Source organism: Eretmochelys imbricata, chromosome 5 (genome assembly GCF_965152235.1).
Source record: "Eretmochelys imbricata isolate rEreImb1 chromosome 5, rEreImb1.hap1, whole genome shotgun sequence".
Classification (NCBI taxonomy): domain Eukaryota; kingdom Metazoa; phylum Chordata; order Testudines; family Cheloniidae; genus Eretmochelys; species Eretmochelys imbricata.
In genome coordinates this window covers 135,508,116-135,520,350 of record NC_135576.1, presented here as the reverse complement: position 1 = coordinate 135,520,350, position 12,235 = coordinate 135,508,116, and the positions used below count along the sequence as shown (strand labels likewise).

Here is a 12,235-nt window from a genome sequence, read left to right as displayed (position 1 = left end):
CCCTGCTCAAAGGAGGACCAACTAAATCATCCCAGCCAGGGCTTTGTCAAGCCGGGCCTTAAAAACCTCTAAGGAAGGAGATTCCACCACCTCCCTAGGTAACGCATTCCAGTGCTTCAGCACCCTCCTAGTGAAATAGCGTTTCCTAATATCCAACCTAGACCTCCCCCACTGCAACTTGAGATATTTGCCCCTTGATCTGTCATCTGCCACCGCTCCTGTTCCTTCAGAGAAAGAGAGAATGTGTGTGGGAAGGGTGGGGGAGGGTTAGGAGAATAAACACCGGGAAGAAGAAATAAGAGATTTATTTCCAAACAGGGACTTGTCACTTGCTTCTTCAGTGATTGCTAAAATGTAGCGACGTCACCTACCTGGGTAAGTGGAAAATAAACATTAATGAGAGACTGAGACTAGTTCACTTTGTTTCCTTCTTTGGACTTGTTGCCACTTAGCCGGTAATGGCCTGTGGCATTTGCATGTCTCTGCTCTTTTGGTTGATGCCTGGCCCAGCTGTGGGACTCCTTCTGCTGCTGGAGCAACTCAGCTCAGGGGTGCTGGAACAGGGAGCGAGGGAGTGCAGGTCACTTTTAAAAAGGCGGGGGTGGGGGGCTTTTTTAAACCTTGCCTCTCCCCCCAACAGAAGTTGGTCCAATAAAAGATATATTAGCTCACCCACCTTCCTGAGTGGTGGATATAATAGGCCAGGAGGGATCACGTTAGCTCTCTGAAAGGAGAAAGTCACCTAGAACTCACACATTCCTGTCTGAAACAAGGAATGACTGAAATCACAATTGTTGGAGTCCTCTGTATGAAATTTACTGTGCAAATACTGATGGTTGTTCAGGGATGGCCTCTTGAAAAGAGGCGATGGGTCTCTTGTCACTTACCCTGAGCTACAGCATAGCCGTCTCCCTTCTACCCTGCAGAGAGAAGGCAAATTTCAGTGAATGCAGCTCCCAAGGCAGGAACCGACTCCGATCTGTGTCCGCACCTTAGAAACCGGCCCCCTGGCCCAGCACAGACCCCTGGCGCTCAGTAATGGACTCAAGGTCCAAGGCGCTCATGATCGGCAGGAGGGAAAGACACAATGAGACAGAGTTTCCAAAGAACTCAGCCCACTGGGTGCTGAGCTCTTTGGAAAATCTAGCCTCATATAAACTGTAACCTGCACCCAGTTTCTGGGTCTCTCTCTCCAGCAGCTCCCATGCGGGGTCATTAGCTCAGCACCACAGTGGGGCAGTTACACCGGACTGACACTGGTTCCTGTACTGCTGTTGTCCTTAGGCGGGTGTGCAGGGCCCAGCAAGTTCAGGGAGTTCCCACATTCCAATTCTTTACCTGGGCGTTTCTTTTTCCAGACGACTACTCTGATTATAACACCAATCAGGAAAACTGCAGTGATAACGCCAGCCAAAACGGGAAACAGATTGTTATTTGGTTCTGAAATGGAATGGAGAGAATGATCAAGGGGAAAAATCCTCCCCCCCCCCCCCCACTGAAACCCCCCTTCCATCCCACTGCAGGGATCAGTCAGTCAGCTCCCCAGGTTAGGGCTGAGTCCTGCAACCCTCCACCCCTTCCAGTGAGCTCCACGCAGCCACCATGCACCTACCATGCATTGCACCCCATATACAAAGTCCTGGACACAGCCTCTACCCCTTCAAATCATAATACATATGTAGCACTTAAACTAGAAGACTTTTATAACATTAACCAATCCTCATAAACCTCTGTGTGGTGGAGGATGGATGTCAGTATCATCCCTAAATTGGAGGGGGAAAGCGAGTCAGTGCAAGAGCCAAGGACAGAACCCAGCAGTCCTGGTTCCCAGCCCTTAACCCCTCCCTTGACCACGCTGATTTTCATGACTAATGGAACAATCCCATTGTGTGATTCTGGTGACAAACTGGAAACTGACCTCAAAGCTCTGGATTTCCCTGCCAAGAATGGAGTTACAGACACAATGCATGTTTTTAGAGGAGGCAGGAATTGAACAGGAGAAGACAGAGATATTTTAATACTGTTCTTGGTTTATATAAGCCCGTTAAACCCCCAGTTCTCTATATACATTCAGTTTCACTAATCAGCTTCTCCTGTTGTCAGAAAGAGGCATGTAATAAAACAGCAAAAAGAAAAATATTTCTAAGAGAATAAGGAAATGTGGTTTATGACACAAAAATTGGCAGGGGACATGGTAGCAGCATTGTGATGTGAAACCATCTGCTGACGAGAGTCCCGGTGCAGGCTGCCCTCTCAGAAATTGTTTGCACTTCCAAATGCTGCATTTTTCCACATCCCAATTAACCAGGCAAAAAGATGGCTGGAAGGCAGCTCCATGGGTAAGAAATTCTTCCAAGACTTTCTTGTGCTAGGGAACTAGCAGACTCTCCCTCCTGATGCAGGGCTCTTATCTGCCTCCTCGCTCCATTCCAAGGCCATACCCTCCCTTCCAGCATCACTGCACACAGAAACAAGCTGCTCCCAAAATTAAACCTCTCTCTCTGGCCACATGGGCAAGGATGAAGGGCCCCCAGAGCCGTGTTTCTGAAAACCTGCTGAAGTTGAGAACAGGCTGGAAGCTGAAGCAAGACAAATTCTGACTGCAAGTAAGGGGCAGATTTGAGCTCCCCTTGGGATGTGGTAAATTCTCCATCCCTTAGAGACTTTACATCTGGAATGGGCATCTCTTTCTGAAGGATCAGTTCTAGCTTGCCCACAGGCTACCAGCTTGGTCCCTGGTGTGATTCCCTGCCCTGGCCTATGCAGGAGCTCAGACTGCTCTCTTTCAGCATTAATGCCTCATGACTAATCTTCTCCCTTCGGAGACACTGTATTGCTGAGATGTATCCAACAGCCCCAGAGGCAGAAAACTGGAGAGAAGACATGAGCCCCAGGCACTGTGGGTCCCAACTCTAGCACAAGAACTTGACTGCAGAGGGACAGGGCCAAAGGGGACAGGGCCTCACAGACCCTGAGGAAATTCCAGCTTCAGCCTAGAAATCCGAATGAGAATTTTCAGGGTTTGAGTTTAATGGATTCCCCCTCTCCCACTAGGAAAACAAACGCCTTACCCCAGGAGACAGAGAGTGGCTCAACCAGGCTTTCATGCTCCACATGGCATGAATAATGGGCTTTGATCTTGGGATCAATCTCCATTGTCACCCAGGTCTGGTAGGTCCTGTCCCCACTGGGTAGGATGCCTTCAGAGTAGGTCTCTTGCTGTCTGCTCTCCCCATTTTTCAGCCAGGTCACGGTGATAGAATCCACTGACCTTACAGGAGAGGGTGGTGAGGCCGTCATGAGATGACCTGTCGCTCACTCTAGCTGTTGGGCGCACTGGGAAAAAAGAAGAAATTGAAGTTAGTTGTTTCCAAGCTCTAATCCAGGCAGCCTTTGCTGGAGCTTTGCAGCATGAAATTCTCAGACCCCATCGGGGGGAGAGGATGAGAGTCCATGAGATGGAAGCCCTCTGATGAGGAAGAACCACCATGTTAGAGGATTTCTGTGCCCAATTCACAGCATCAGCAACGTAGAACCCCGAATCCAGGTCCCTGACCAGATTCTATGAGTGTGGAAACTAGAAGCCTCTGCTCCCAGCCACGGTGACACAAGTACCTAAAAGGCTTCATTAAGCTCCAGATACAGATGTCACAGATGTCAATCCTTAATCACACACTAGGTTTGTGCTCATTTCCTATCTGTCCCTGGATTTGAAAGAGAGAAGAATGTGGCCAGGAAGCAAAAAATGAAGTAGATAAACTGACCAATTAGAGACAGAAAGGATCATTAAACAAAAAAATGACACATGGTTGTAAACTGCCCCTCAAACTCACTAATATTAATTAGCTAATTTCTTGTAGGTTGTTACCAAAACTATGTATCCAATATTAGGGATTTCAAAAGGATTTAAACATGTTGAACAATCAGTTTCCCAGCCCCTTGGCACTGAAATACACATTACATGGCTGTGTGTGGCTTTTTCTTCCTGACATTTGTAAAGATCATAGAATCATAGAATATCAGGGTTGGAAGGGACCTCAGGAGGTCATCTAGTCCAACCTCCTGCTCAAAGCAGGGCCAATCCCCAACTAAATCATCCCAGCCAGGGCTTTATCAAGCCTGACCTTAAAAACCTCAAAGGAAGGAGATTCCACCACCTCCCTAGGCAACACATTCCAGTGTTTCACCACCCTCCCTAGTGAAGATGTTTTTCCTAATATCAATCCTAAACCTCCCCCACTGCAACTTGAGACCATTACTCCTTGTCCTGTCCTCTTCTACCACCGAGAATAGTCTAGAACCATCCTCTCTGGAACCACCTCTCAGGTAGTTGAAAGCAGCTATCAAATCCCCTCTCATTCTTCTCTTCTGCAGACTAAACAATCCCAGTTGCCCAGATGGCAAAGGACAAGCTAATGTTCTGCTGAGGTTTGTGAGAGAAATAAACAACTAGTATAATGTTGCAAAGAACTGGGTACAAATTTCAAGTAACCTTGAAGAGCAAGTGCAAACTGTTTGGGAACAGAAAGATTAGGATGTGTAATGGTGCTAAATAATTTGGGGGATTTGTGTCCATGGTAACAGATAAGGTACAAAGAAAAGGAGGACTTATGGCACCTTAGAGACTAACAAATTTATTAGAGCATAAGCTTTTGTGAGCTACAGCTCAGTGCTCTAACACGCACAGGCAGATTGCCTTCATTACTGCTGTGACACACCAGGGGAAGAGGTAGAATCTGTGCTGCAAATTTGGGCTCATTTGGTCAAGTGGCTCTGCAGATGCAGCTTCTCTATAGTGAGCTGCTTTTAACATTTTCAATTTCTTATCTTTTTTTCCAGCAGAGCTGGGGGGAAGGGATTGTTTCCCCACCCATCCCTGATGCAAGGTTTGCTGAACTGCACCCTTCCCCCCTGCTCCATTTTGGAACTGGGGCTGGGGAATGGAGATGTAACCTGTAGTGACCTCTTGGGTGGGGCTTGTCCCCCATCTTACCTTTCCTCTGCAGAGTCTTCTTCCCGTACTCTAGAGCACTCCTTAGCCAGGGAATACATTTCTCCTCCAGGTACCGTTTCCACTGCTGGTTGTCAAGTACTTCAACATCCCATCTCCTCTTGGTGATCTCAGCCCCAATATTTGCTGCTACCCAAGTCATGGTCTCCTTAACCAAGGTAAGAAAGTCTCGTCCGTCATATGAATCCTGGTAAAACCCCTGAATGACGTTGACTTCCCGGAGATCACAGCCGCTTATTACCTGGATAATGTGAAACCGTAAAACACAGCTGAGGGTCAGCAGCAGCCTCTCTCTGAAAATCTCACCAAGACACCACTGCAGGTAGCCCAGTGGTTCTTCTCCTTGATACTGGACCATCCCTCCCCTGAGAAATGGGGTTTCCCCTTGTAAGCAGAGTCATGGTTCTTCTCCTTGATACTGGACTCTCCCTCCCCTGAGAAATGGGGTTTCCCCTTGTAAGCAGAGTCAGGATGAGCTCCACCCTGACATCTGGTGGTGAGGTGTGGCAAGTTGTGGAAAAGAACTTCAGGGGCTGATCTCATTTGCATAGGCACACCCACCCCGCCTAGAATGAGGCCATAGCTGCCCAAATGGTCATTTTGGCTGCTGTGGGATCCCCAGTGTCTCTGTTATCGGGGCAGGAAGAATAAATTTTTATTACCCTGATTATGGGAACTGTGCTTGGAACCGTACTTGGCCTTTTGTTATGATGGAAGGACTCACCATCAACTAAGTGGCACTCGCTAGGCAAGGGTCATGGGTTCCAAAACTCTGTGAATTGAGAGAGGTTGGGGATAAGTATTAATACTTGGTGGCATGGGCCCTTTGTTGAGGGCCTTACATGCTAATTGCACTTCCTCCTTTCTCCACTGTGGAATATCAGAGCTAATTTTGATTTCATTAGGAGTCTAGTTACAGGCTGCTGAGCTCACTTTGGGCTAATAGTGCACCAGCACTGAGGCTCCCCTACTACAGGCTGAATTCACCTAAGAGCTGAAATCACTGAGCGTTGTGTTAAGTAGTGGGGGAGCCTGAAGATATATTGTGGAGCAGTTTGCTGGACGGCTGGAGTGCCTTGTGGACAGGCTGGTAGAGCAGTTCATAGGACGGCGGGAGCTGCTGGTGGGATGCGGAGCAGTTTGTGGACCGGCTGGTGGAGCTGCTTGTGGGCCATGGAGCGAAGGAGTTCGTGGGGCGGCTGGCGGAGCGCAGCAGAGCGGAGTGAAGGCCTATGGAGCTGTGGGGCGGTCAGCTTCAGATCATGTAAGGTGCCTCTTACCCCCGTCCCATCTCCACCCAGGTTGGGAGGTAAAGCTCTGCAGATAAACTTTCGAACTCTGGGGCTGCCCTGACCAGGGACAGAGACTTTTGGGTCATTGGACTTTTGGGACTTTGGGTGATTTGGGGTTGCTGGACTCAAGAACCAAAGGGAAAGGACACGCCCCAATTTGCTTGGGGTGGGTTTTTGCTCATGGGTTGTGTTATGAATCCTGTTGGTGGTGTTTCCCCAACATAATGCCACATTGTTTCTCTCTATTATTAAAAGGCTTTTTGCTACACTCAGACTATGTGCTTGCGAGAGGGGAAGTATTGCCTCTTGGAGGGGCCCAGCGGGGGTGGTATATATTTGTCCCAGGTCACTGGGTGGGGGCTCGAGCCGGTTTGCATTGTGTTATTGGAATGGATCCCCTAGATATTGAACCCGGCCCTTGTTGCTGCCAACTCTGATGGGCAGAAGGGTTACACCCTTATGCTGTTGGGTCCTACACCCTCCCAACTGCTTTCAGAAAGGAACCCAAACCTGCAGGGGGCCCCATCTCCATCTGTTGGGTCTTTGTACACTAAAGACCCCCCACTGCAGAGAGCTCACAACCTTCAAGGAGTACCTCATTGCTGCTTGTTCTTGTGTGTTCCCTGCAGGGGGTGCAGGGTGGCACAACCCCCAAGAGAGTACTCCGGATATTACAGGGGTCTATCCCCTCCAGCTCTCTTCTGCTCTCTGAGGGTCCCCCCAGTTCTGGTAGCCAAGGTCATTCTGGAGAAGAGAGGGAGTGCAGGGTGTCTGTACCCCCTCTCTCCTGCTGTGGTTGTATTAATTTTGCAGGTCCTCAGGGTCACTTGGTCCCCCACCTCCTCCATTCACATTAACCCCATGTCCCCGTGAGGAGGGGGTACAGGAAGTCTGTCCCCGACACTAACCTCTGCTCTGGTTTCATGACCTCACAGAATCCCCAGGGTCCCTCTGTTTCCCTGCCCCATCTTCCCCATGCCCCCAGCTCAATCAAGCACCAACTTGGCCTCTTTTTCACACGGCCACTGTCTCAAGGTGATTCCCTGTAAGGATCAGGCCATTGACAGCCTTTAGTTCAGCTGGCCACCATTTTCCTACAGCCAGGCTAATCTTCACAACAACGGCCCCCATCTCGCACACAACCAAGAGCAGACTCAGTTAATACCGCCACCCCTGGGCTGACAGGAGACAGGGAGGGAGAGTGGGGGGTGGGAGGTGGGGATGGGGACAGGAAGGAGAATTCAGGGGAGAGGGAGGGCGGCTGTGGTGAACAGAGATCACTGTGGGGATCACAAGGAAGACTGAAACGCGTGAGGAATGGATCAGACCCCTCGCTTGGCAAACAGGGCAGAATGTGGGGGCACAAAAATAACCCAAACAGGGTCCCAAAAATATTTTCACACCTCCCCCACCCTGCATTAGATACATTGAGGTAAATGCCTAGATTTTCAGCAATCACTAGTGATTTTGGGTGCCCAACTGAGACCTTTTAAAGGGGCCTCATCAGAAACTGGGAGCACCCGGCCTCTGAATATCAGACACCCAAAAATCACTAATCACTTCTGGAAAAACATCGGCCAAGGGATTAAAATACCATTTGGTGTCACAGCCACAGGTGAGAGCCGAGCCCACTGAGCTGCATCCCTGAACCGTGCCCCAGGTTTGGACAAAACCCAGTTACTAACCTTCCTGTGACGGCTGTTCTCAGAGCTGTGCTGCACACGTCCATTCCGCGCTAGGTGTGCGGGCCCCGCCCACAGTCCCCGGAAACTTTCCCCTCAGTGATACCCCTCAGGCCGGCTCTAGTGCCCCCTGGTACGATGCGCTCATGTCGCAGGGTGAGGGGACCGGGTGACCCCGCACCTTCTCAGTTCCTTCTTGCCAGCAACTCCAACAGAGGGGTAGGAGGGTGGCTCGGGGAATGGACGTGTGCAACACGTCCCAAAGAAGAACAGTTACAGAAAGATTAGTAACCATTTTTTCTTCTTCAACTGCTTGCACGTGTCCATTCCACCCTCAATGGACACATGGATTACAACACTGCCCAACCAAACCCAGTGCATCTCTAACTTGCTGGGTGATGGCGTAGTTGGAAGAAAAAGTACGTACTGATGCCCAGGTCGCTGCTCTGCAAATGTCCTGGATCGGGCCCGGGCCATGCACACCACTGAGGAAGCTTGTGGTCTCACAGAACAGGCCGTCAGGAAGGCAGGTGGTGGGACACCTGCCTCCTCGTACCACATGCGAATGCACAATGAGATCCAGGATGAAATTCTCTGAGCTGAAATGGGTGGGGCTTTCATCCTATCAGCTACTGCCACAAAGAGTTGTGTATATTTACAGATCAACTTTCTATATAGTCCTTTCTATACAGAATCCTAGGAGGTCCTGCCTAACATCCAGAGTATGGAGATGTCATTCCTCCCTATTCTTGTGCGGCTTCAGGAAGAAAATGGGTAGGAAAATAGCCTGATTACTGTGAACTGAGAGACTGCCTTTGGGAGGAACATGGGGTGGGAGCAACGTTGTACCTTGTCGTTAAAGAACACTGTATATGAAGGTTTTGACATAAGAGGTCTAATCTCGGAGACCCTCCTGACTGAGGTAATTGCAACCAGAAAGGCGACCTTCCAGGAAAGGTACAAGAGGGCACAATGCTAGCGGCACAAAGGGAGGCCTCATGAGCTTTGACAGGACCAGGTTTAAGTCCCTCAGGGGGATGGGTTCCTGGATTTGCAGGTATAGCCTGTGATGGGTTGGGTCTTGGGACTGTCACCTGATGTGCTAAAATTACCTCTGAGTCAGTTTTCCCTGCCAGCCTGGGACCCCCAGATCCCTGTTCTGCTTGAGCCAGACAAGCTAGCCTGCTCAACACAGACCCAAGGCCCGGGCCACATCTCCAAAGCTGCAGACTTAACAGCTTAGCAAGTTACATGTGTCCAGCACCGAGACACCCAGCTCCCAATGGGATCCAAACCCCAAATAAATCGTTTTACTGTGTATAAAGCTTATATAGGGTGAATTAATAAATTGTTCGTCCTCTATAGCACAGATAGAGAGATATGCACAGCTGTCCCCCCCCTCGCCCCCCAGCATTAATCACTTAGTCGGGGTTTATTAATAAACAAAAGTGATTTTATTAAGTATAAAGAGTAGGATTTAAGTGGTTTCAAGTAATAACAGACAGAACAAGGTAAGTTACTAAGTAAAATAAATAAAAATATGCAAAGCTAACTTAATACACTGAGGATCTAGTTACAGGTAATATCTCACCCTCAAAGATGTTCCAATAAGCATACTTCACAGACTGGATTCTTTCCTAGCTTGGGTCCAATCCTTTCCCCTGGTACAGTCCTTGTTAGTTCCAGCTTACATCTCAGGTGATAGACAGCGGTGTTCTCCTGACCGGCAACCTCTCAAGCCAGCTCAAGACCAAAATGGAGGGGCTTCCAGGGCCTTTTATATCTCTCTCTTTTTTGGGCGGAAACCTCTTTGTTCTTCCGTGCAAAGTCACAGCAGCAAGATGGAGGTTGTAGCTACATGGGCAAGTCACATGTTCATGAACAATTCAGCTTTCTTGCAGGCCAACGCCATTGTTTACCTGTGAGCTCAGCAGATGTGGATTGGCGTCTCCCCAAAGTCCATTGTTAGTTAAATGTTTGCTGATGGACCACTCATCAGCACACACAGAGAAATACAACTTTATATCTTATTTCCCTAAATTCGGACATAAAAATGATACATGCCAGCAAATGGAAAAAACAGATTCAGCAGATTACAACCTTTGTAAAGATATGTTGCATGGCATATTTAGCATAAAGCATATTCTAGTTATGTCATATTCACATTCACAAGCATATTTTCATGAAGCATATGGAGTGCAACGTCACATAATCTTTCAAAGCCCTTGCGGAAGTAAATGGACATTTTGCGTGAAAAAACTGATCGATCACCCAGCAGGGGGTGGAACGCTGAGATCGCTGCTAGACGTATCGTAATAGATGAAATCGCTAGACCTTCCTGTTTCAGGTGAAGCAGATACTCCAGAACATCTGGACTCGTGGAAAGATGACTCAGCGGCTGAGAGGCAGGGGTGCTGGATCAGCAGGGCCAAGGGGCCATGGCCCTACCAATTTAGCAGTGGGCAAGAGCCGGGGTGGGGAAGCCTCAGGGGAAGACGTGGAGCGGGGGTGGTGCCTCGGGGGAAGAAGCAGAAACCATTGCGCTCCCCACACTTGTAGCAAGGTTCCAGTGCCCCTAGCTGTGATGACCAAATAGAGAATCACTTCCATTTGGGGAGGTAAAGTAGCTCTGCTAGAGGGTTTCCTACTGCCTAGCAAGAACTGCTCCAAACAGGCCCGTTCCACAGGATTTAAGCATGGAGTTTCCACACTGTCAGGCAGACGGAGCATTTGGCTGTGATCTTGTGAGATCGGGTACAGAAAGAGGGAGCAGATAGTGGGGCGGCTGCCCCACTCCAACAGGGAGAGGGTTAAAAACAGCCTTGAAGTGTCCTGGGGAGAGAAAACACCCATCCCTGCGTCTTCTGGGGAGGAGGAGGCAGCCTGCACCAGCATGGGACCTTCCTCCTCTCCTTCTGCACCAACTGGATCCAGCCTAGCAGCGGACGAAAAGCCCAGGGGTTCTGAAAAGGCCACTGTATCTGCATGAGCCATTGCCCACTGGGCCAGGTGCTCAGAGGATCCCCCACCCTGGGATCCACCATTGCGTAGGGCTGATTGGTGGGGTACTGGTACCAGTCCGTCAGCTGGGTGCAAGATTTAAACTCCAACTTGGATGATGAGTCATCTTGTGGGGACGAGGGGGGTGTGGTACCCGTCGGCTCCCCGGGATGGTGCTGAGGATCCAGGGATCGGGCCGAGATGGGGAAGCTGCTTTGACATAAGCAGAGAGCAAGGGCCTGGTACCAGATGGGAGCTCGGGGCAACATGCTCCCTTCTGCTTGCCCCACTGCTGGCACCAACTGCTGTACTGCCAGCCAGTCCCTGGCCACCGCAAATCCCTCCGGGGTGGCCGGCACCGCGACCCTGCTGCTGCCTCGCGGTCCCTCTGGTGCCGGCGGCTGGTCGGGCACTGGACGCCACAGAGCCTGTGGACAGGGCGGAGTCGACGGTACCGCCTGCAGAGCAGGGGCAGAGGACTGGCCAGACGCAGGTCGCACTCCCCTGCACTGAACCGGTGGCAGAGCTGAGAGTGATCCACAAGAGGAGTCTCAGCCACACACTTTAGACAAAAAGAAAAGGAGGACTTGTGGCACCTTGGAGACTAACCAATTTGTTTGAGCATAAGCTTTTGTGAGCTACAGCTCACTTCATCAGATGCATTCAGTGGAAAATACAGTGAGGAGATTTATATACACACAGAACATGAAAAAATGGGTGTTTATCATGCACATTGTAAGGAGAGTGATCACTTAAGATGAGCTATTACCAGCAGGAGAGCTGGGGGGGGGGAGAAAACCTTTTGTAGTGATAATCAAGGTGGGCCATTTCCAGCAGTTAACAGGAACGTCCGAGGAGCAGTGGGGGGTTGGGGAAATAAACATGGGGAAATAGTTTTACTTTGTGTAATGACCCATCCACTCCCAGTCTCTATTCAAGCCTAAGTTAATTGTATCCAATTTGCAAATTAATTCCAATTCAGCAGTCTCTCGTTGGAGTCTGTTTCTGAAGTCTTTTTGTTGAAGAATTGCCACTTTTAGGTCAGACATCGAGTGACCAGAGAGATTGAAGTGTTCTCCGACTGGTTTATGAATGTTATAATACTTGACATCTGATTTGTGTCTATTTATTCTTTTATGTAGAAACTGTCCAGTTTGACCAATGTACATGGCAGAGGGGCATTGCTGGCACATGATGGCATATATCACATTGGTAGATGTGCAGGTGAACGAGCCTCTGATAGTGTGGCT

The 12,235-nt window shown here is 49.5% G+C and overlaps 1 pseudogene across 1 annotated transcript; it reads right to left on the bottom strand.

Annotated features, from left to right (window-relative positions):
• Positions 1-775: 775 nt before the first annotated feature.
• LOC144265426 (class I histocompatibility antigen, F10 alpha chain-like) lies at positions 776-5,369 on the bottom strand (annotated as a pseudogene). Its single transcript, XR_013346271.1, has 4 exons — positions 4,994-5,369; positions 3,072-3,336; positions 1,339-1,440; positions 776-920 (listed from the first exon to the last, which is right to left on the bottom strand). The product of XR_013346271.1 is annotated as a class I histocompatibility antigen, F10 alpha chain-like (transcript).
• Between the last annotated feature and the right edge of the window lie 6,866 nt (positions 5,370-12,235).